The 7938-nt window shown below is 41.7% G+C and overlaps 1 long non-coding RNA gene across 1 annotated transcript; it reads right to left on the bottom strand.

Moving 5' to 3' along the window:
• Positions 1 to 1299: 1299 nt before the first annotated feature.
• On the bottom strand, positions 1300 to 7519 carry LOC111816481. Its single transcript, XR_002820867.1, has 3 exons — positions 7437 to 7519; positions 6438 to 6482; positions 1300 to 1380 (listed from the first exon to the last, which is right to left on the bottom strand). It is a non-coding gene; the product is annotated as an uncharacterized LOC111816481 (long non-coding RNA).
• Between the last annotated feature and the right edge of the window lie 419 nt (positions 7520 to 7938).

The raw sequence follows: 7938 nt of genomic DNA, 5'->3' as shown, positions 1-7938 counted from the left end.
ACATGCCTAAAATGTACATACAATAAACATAATTAGTTTAAAATTTTTATTTTAAAAATTCACAGAAGTATAGTGAAGTTAAAATTGCACAATAAAGATGCTCATATGCCCATCACCTAAGTTCTAGCAACATTTCACTACACTACTGTGTAAATATAGCCTTCCATCCATCTATCCATGTATGTATGGTAATTTCAAGTAAAACTGCCATCATAAAGTGGGTTGACCAGATAATGGGTTATAGGTAACAGCAGTGAATCAAAAACGAATAGGCCGCTGCTCCTCCTTTTTTGCTCTTGCTGTTTCTGCTGTATCCCCCCCGCTGCCCCCGGCCATGTGCCCCTCTGCCTTGGAGCCAGCCAATTTTCTTTTCTTTTCTTTTTTCTTTTTTTGGAGGAACTGGGGATTGAACTCAGGCCCTTGCGCTTGCCAGGCAAGCACTTATTCTATTGAGCCATCTCCCCGGCCCCAGAGCCAGCTGATTATGGACTGAAATCTCCACACACTCTCCTTCCTTTACAAAATGAATATTGTATAACTAGGTGACTTGATAGCACAAGACAGATAATCTAAGACTAACAGGGGAAATAGTTCATTTTAAATAAATTCAATAATGATGCTTCCTGTGGAATACACAAGTGGGAATACCTCCTGGTCTAAAGCCCAGGAGAAAGGTCTACATAAAAACACAGGTTTGCAAATCAGTAGCCTCTAGATGATAAGTGAAACCATGGATATCAAAGAAATTTTCCAGAAGGAGTAGGCAAAACAAAAATCAGAGAGGAATAGAAAGTTGAAGTGGAGCCAACACTGAAGTAAGGGAACACAACTTCAAGAAGGCCAGTATCATCAACACCAAAGACAACAGGGTATGAGAAGCAGAATGGGTGTTGTCCTGTGCGACCGGCACGTGGCAAACCCAGACGACATGAGAGCGAGTTCAGTCAGGGGCTGAGTGGGAAGCGTGAGTGGGAAAGGCGGGGAGGATGGGCACTAGCTTCCTTCTATTCACTTCCTTCTCTACCTTTTCATTCTGCTTCCTAAGCCTTCGCTGATGTCACAGATGGTCTTAGACTCAATTTAACCAAATGCTTTTGTACACTACGTGGATTTAGAAAATGAAGACGGACTTGGTTCTGCTTCTAGAATTGGATTTTTCTGGGCTTTTGAGTATTTTCTCATTATAGAATTAATCAGGTTAAGAAATAGGACTCATATATAAACCTTGACTACCAAACTCTCCTAAAGAACCCTTTAACATTTAAAATGAGTTACCATCAACTGCAAGGCTTGTTTCCAGCTCTTCAAGTTCTTCTTTGGTGAGTTCAATCCCCAGATTGCCTAGTACATTGTCCAAGTCTCGAATATCTATTGTATCTCCTTAGGAAAGAGAAAAACATATAAACATTCCTACTAATACTAAAATATTCTACTTAATTTTGCTTATGAATTACAGATTTTTGCCAAGAAGCCTTAAGATTCAATATGGGTAGACTCAGGCTTACTTGTTTTAATTATTACTTGGAAAATAAAAATACACACCACAACATTTTAAAAGGAACAAAATTTCCTTCCCAGTGTATTATCATTATTATTATTATTATTATTATTATTATTAGAATAGAAAGTTCTAGTGAGCTGAAAAAAGTGTTATTCTGGAGTAAGAATACATTGGTTTAAACACTGTTCTTTACTATTTATTAGCAATTGTAATTTACTTAATTAGCCTCTTTGTTTTCAAAATGTCTGCTTTATGAAATGAAGATAATTCTATTTGTCTTGGCCTTCTGTGGGGATAAAGCCACACGTGTGGGAAGGCCCGGGACTCGAGGCTCGGCACCTGACAGGAGCTTGGTCCATTTTAATAACTGCTTCTGCGTCAAAGTAGGGCCAGTTTTCTTTTTTATCCTAAACAAGATTGAAGAAGTTAAGTGCAATCCTTACTGCTACTACTTTCTTCTACATCTCACAATTAACTTGCTCTTCTCTAGGAAAATGTGTTAAAATGTACATAAGTATAATCAATATAAATAAATTTAAAACGAAAATTTTGTCAAGGGGAAATAATCCAAATTATATTGGATGACTATATTGTAGAGTAGTTAGAGTTTTTACTAAGCAATTAGAAAGCAGGATCAAAAGGGGTGAATCAAGCATTCTTTGCTGGGGGGGCCTGCCCCTTAGCTCAGTTGTTTAAGTGGCTGCTTCAACAAAGCAGTCAGGTTCAGGTTGCTGTGGTTCGATCCCCACAACTCAAGCCAGCCAAACCTGCCCTGAAGGCATTCGGAGCCAAAAAAAGAGAAATGTTTACTGACCCATCATTTATTTTAAGGTTTCAACCCAGAGGAGACTTCATTCTGATATCCCTTACTATTAGCTAAACACAAGCCAAAACCAAGCTCACAAAGAGGAGGGGATTCATAAGTACTTTGGGGGTGTTTGTTTATTTATTTAGTTCCATAAGAGAACGAGCCTAGGGCTTTTGCGCTGAGCTACAGCCCCAGCCACTACTTTTTATTTTGTGGCAGTCTCATTAAGTCACTAAATTGCTCAAGCTGGGCTCAGATTTACTATCTTTTTCCTGGAGCTGACTCGAATGCTAAGATTACAGTGACTACCATGTAACCTAGTTGTACAGCAGCTTAAATGTCATAAACAGTGTAGTTGTTTGCCTTATAGCTCAGGGTTATCCATCCCTATAAAAATATGAAAGGGAGGTCCAAAATGTTTACCCTTCATTTCTTTTTCACGTATCCTTTCTTCTAGGAAGCCTTTCCCTGTTTAGCTGGAGAATTTATATTATCTCAGATCAAAAAAATTTTTTTTCTAATCTACAAAGAAAATCTCAAAGTATGGTAAACTTATGGCAAACTAGAGCAGTAAGAGACCACAGTTTAATACAGGAAACTCTCTCTCTTGCTTCTAAAACCTTTTGTAAGAGGAAAGCAGAAGTCCATTTTATGTGCTAAGAAAGTGCAACCTTGAAAATAAATACAGGAATCTATCTATCCTTCTGTCATCCTTCATCTATGTCTCCTTTGTGTAGCTATTAAAAAGAGGAGGTTTAACTGTTCTTACTGCCTGCTGTCCGCAGTACTATACCCAGCTCCAAGGCAAACCTTGAGGGGAGCTAAAGTAGAAGTAAAACACCAGGCATGTGTGATTGAAAAAGAACTGGGGCTCAAATTTAAAAAATATGGGGGACTGTGGGTTAGCTCAGTTGTTTAAGCGCCTGCTTATGCAAATGCATTCAGGCACAGGATACTGCAGTTCAATCCCCAGCTCCACGTGCCTGACCAGACCTGCCCTTAAGGCAGCCTGAGCCAGCCAAAAATAAAAAAATAAAAAAATCCTTCTCGACATTTCTTAGCTGTAAATGGCTCAAGTCAACAACTTCTGACATTGCCAGTCCTGCGGATAACCCACTACTATTATGGACTACTGGACTATATTGGATTATTCTGCTGAATTCACACACCTACAACATTTGAATGGCAATGGAATACCCGTCTCTGACAAAATTAAACAAAAAAGGGGATATAAATGAAGGACCATTTTGTAGTGAAAAAATTGTATACATCTGTATACACAAATTAGTTAGGTTAGATATACAGCTACTTTCTCTTAGTTCAATGAGAAGAAAGATTTGTACTAATAGTGTTTACACAAGATTTCATGTCTGCATCTTGTACTGTGAATAACTACTATGAAGACAATATGCAAATAATTAATTATTGTAGCTGTCCTACTGACCTGTTTTGAAACTGTCTCATTGCTATTTCTTTCTCAATAAAATTAATTTTTTTAAAAAAGAACAAATCTTAAAAATATTTATGACAGCAAAAGAAACATGGCCATCCAGTAGCCTCCCCCAGGAGGAGGCCAACCGCTCTGTCCACCGTTCTGGCCTGCTCTGGAAGTCCTCTTCTGTGTCTTTAGCTCTGCTCGCATGGCTGCCTCCGTTTCCTGAATAGATTTAGGTCATTTACTTCTCACCGTCATTTTGACTCTGGGGAAGAGCTGGAAGTCACACAGCACCAGGTCCAGCGACGGCGGTGGGCAGGACCCGCCTCACGTTGTTACGAGCCTGCCTGTTCTGGGACAGCTCTAGGGGCAGCGTTCACCATACGTTGTCATCATTTGTGTTAGTTTATGCATTCGTTCTTTTTTGATGAAAACATTATTGGTACCTGTTTGCACTCCTTCATTCTGAAGGACACATCTTAATTCCTTCTACTTCCCTTGCTTACCCTTTCACTTGCCATCTCTCCAGCCCTTTCTTCCTCTTTCTTTCCCATTTTCAAAATGTCTATTTTTCTCGCCACTCTGAAACTTCCTCAGGAAAGGGCTCTTCCAGAACCCTTCAGGAGGTGGCATAAGGATAGGGGAGGGCAGTGTTTCTGAGGGGAAATACGTGCAGTGTGTATTTTCTGCCCAGCCCTTGTGTGCGCGTGGCGGGGACAAAGCTGCAACCGGAGAGGAAGGTCGTGCGCGGCGCCTCCTGCGTCCCAACCACCACCACGCCCTTGTACACAGAATTGGTACTGCGGCGTGGTGCACACCGGCAGAGGCAGGGGTGGAAGCGGGCTTCCCTCGTTCTCCTGTAGATTTTGTGTGACGCGGAAGCAGCTCAATTATTCTACGCGTGTCAGCGCAGTCGGTTGAGGCTGAAGGCGCCGGGGCTTCTGCAGAACCCCAGCAGAAGGAGCAGCGTGGCTCTAGAGGAGGCTCCAGGGCAGGTACACGGGACGGGGACTCCGAATTCCCCATGACACGCACAGGACCTCAGCCCCAGTGAGTGCGCATGCTGAGCTGGACTAAGCCCACAGAGTGACTTTGCTGAGAAACAGACAGAAGCCCCTCAGGCGTGGCTTCCGCAGGAGTGTCATCCCGGGGATTTCCACAATTTCTCAGAATTCATAGTTCTGAGCAATGCATAATTTCTCAGTTATGACAAGTTACTAAAGAGGCCACTAAGAATCTGGACACCAACACCCAGTCTCACAGCCTTTCTCTACTACCAGGAGGACACCCAAGGTTTTCCTGCGCCTGTCTGAAGAAAAATGGGTGGAATACTGGAACACTGATAACTTTCTTTAAAAAGTGAGTCAACCCAAATGATAGCTTTTCTGTTAAACCAGAAAAAACTCAGTTACTTTGCATGGGCCAACTGAGTCCATCCCTCACCCCTCAACACCCAAATCACAGGCAGAGTAAGATTCAAGACTGAGAGAGAAGCGAATTCACTTAGAAAAAAATAAAGGTGCCTCCGTTTTGTGCATGTCAGTTAGTAGTGCACTAAATTTGATCATGTTACATATACATACTCACGTGCATGTTACACATACATCACCTTAATTTGGTTCTATTTGTGAGTACTCCCCAACTTTCTCTTTGTGCTCCCTCACAGTAATTTTGCTCTTTTCTATATTTAAACTTTAAATCTTTTTATGTATTTATTTATTTGGTACAGGGTCTCACTATGTAGCTCCGACTCACAGTGATCCTCCTGTCTCAGCCTCCCCAGTGCTGGGATTAAAGATGTGTGCCACCACACCCGGTTTTCTTGGCCAGCACAGTGTGTCCAGGGTTTGGGGTCTGGCATGTGGTCACAGGGATCAAACCCGGGCCATTGCACTTGCCAGGCAGGTGCTTAGACAACTGAACTATCTCCCCAGCCCAAATATTTTAAGGCCTAGTAGTAGTTCAAGTATACCACTGTACACTGTTTAATTCTTTTTTTTTCTTTTTTTTTTTTTTTTTTTTTTTTTGCAGAGCCAGGGATTGAACTCAGGCCCGTGCACTTGCCAGGGAAGCGCTTATTCTACTGAGCCATCTCCCTGGCCCTTAAACTTTTTTTAAAATTATTTTTTATTTTTTATTTTGGCGGAACCAGGGATTGAACTCAGGCCCTTGCACTTGTCAGGCAAGCACTTATTCTACTGAGCTATCTCCCTGTCCCTGTTTAATTTTTATGCAAGAACTCATTAGTGAATGGTTTGCTAGTATTAATACATTACAATTTTTATCACACATAGCCTTACAACAAACACAGCAAGTAACGTGCATTCACCAACTGAATCATCTATCAAGTTAATTGGCATACTCCTTAGAATACTGTGAAAATCACTGAATCAACCTTTTTCTTTAAGAGCTTAGGAAAACCAGGAAAATGTTTAAGACTTATTCAACAGAGAGTAGAACAAAGTAGTGCTAGAACAGGAGGCTCCGGGCATCAGAGTGGAGCACTCCACCAGTCATCTTGCCACAACTCTAACGGAAGCAGCTATTCACACCCTAGACTCTTCATGAGCGCTAAGAAAATCAGAAAAAGGAGACAGGAAGAAAAAGCTGCTCACACCAGCCCTTCCCCAGCACTGAGCGGCACAGCAGGAAGAGAGGGGCCTCTCGCTTTGGGAGGTTGGAGAGAAACTTACCCACAAACACCATAGCTTCATTCGGTAGCTGAACTTTTCCGTCGTCTGTAAAACAAAACAGAAATCAGAGGCCACAATGACATTCACAAACATAACATGGAATTATACTGTGAAACAAAGCATAGGAAATTAATGATGTTCCATGCTTTTAATTATACTAATATTTCTAGAATTCCTCCTAAAGTGGAAAGTGAGCTTTCTGACAACAGTACCCTCTTTTCTTTAAACATTGTAAGGGTTAAACTCTACTTGCAGCATTAGAGCAAAAATTTTAAAAGTATTCCCAAAGATTTGCTCTCCAGCCACTGCTCTCTTATCAAAGGAAAGCAATTAAATTTAATAAATGTCTCCTGAGCCATGTGTTAGATTTGTGGTTTCATATACCATTTCTCAAACTTTTGTGAAGTTATCACAACTTTTTAAAAAAACATATAAAGATATTAAAACTCAGAAAACTTCAAACTTTGAACTCACAAGGCTCGGATGCGATTGGAAACGTAGCCGTCAGACTCATACCGCGGGACTTGCTCCACTCCACGCACCCAGCGAGGCTGCTGGACCGGCCCTGCGGGAGCAAGCCCCTTGCAGCGGGGCTGCACCGACCGTGAGCACGCCCACCCCCAGGTGAGCAGGCTCACTAGCTGGTATGCTAACCTGCAATTATGTCCACTCAGCATTTTGTCTCTGTCTTTCTATTTGCAGTTCAGTCTACTTCATCTTTAAGAACAAACATTTGTATTCACGTTTTTACACATTGTGTGTCTCTCTTCTCCAGAGTTTTGAGCAAGCTTTGTTTCTTTGACCTTAACTGAAGAAACATGGACTATTCTAAAATATCATACAAAATAAAATTGCTCACTTTTGGGCTAGACTCTCCTCAGATACGTACCAGCTGTCTGTGGGAGGCTACACATTAAAGCGCTAGGAGCACGACACGATAAACTACCATTCCAAGCGCTCCCGAGGAAGAGGGAGCAGTGTCTACGCGCTCACAGTTACCTGGCTGATGGTGCAGCTGTCCTTCAAAGTCCTCGCCAGGACGGTCCGTTCCCAGCTTCTCCAGAGTGGCGTCAAGGTTATCAACACCAGGCTTTCCTTCTTAGAAAAGAAATTAACTATGAAAAAGATATTAAGACCCCACAACGCAAAACAGTTGCTGTATGATTACTATGCTCAAAATTTATGCAAGTGACAATGAGGTTAAATGTCAGTTGGAGATAAAATTTATGTCACTGGATTTATGTTGAAGAAAAGCCTAGGAGGCAGAAGCTCACAAAGGGAACTGAATCCAAGCCTCCCTTTGGAGGCAGGTACCACGGTCCTCTAGCAGGCATGCCCGAGACAGCCTATCTAAAGTAACTGCCACTCGTCCACTCTTGGTGCCTGCAGTTTCATTTTCTTTAATAGTATTCATAGCTTTCTAAAATTATCTCATTTTTAATTTGCGAATCCCCCTACCACCACCTAGGAAAAGTGACTTTCATGAAAACGAGGACATTGG

The sequence above is a fragment of the Octodon degus genome, unplaced genomic scaffold, assembly GCF_000260255.1.
Source record: "Octodon degus isolate 3935 unplaced genomic scaffold, OctDeg1.0 scaffold00033, whole genome shotgun sequence".
NCBI classification, from domain to species: domain Eukaryota; kingdom Metazoa; phylum Chordata; class Mammalia; order Rodentia; family Octodontidae; genus Octodon; species Octodon degus.
This window is presented reverse-complemented; position numbering and strand designations above follow the sequence as displayed.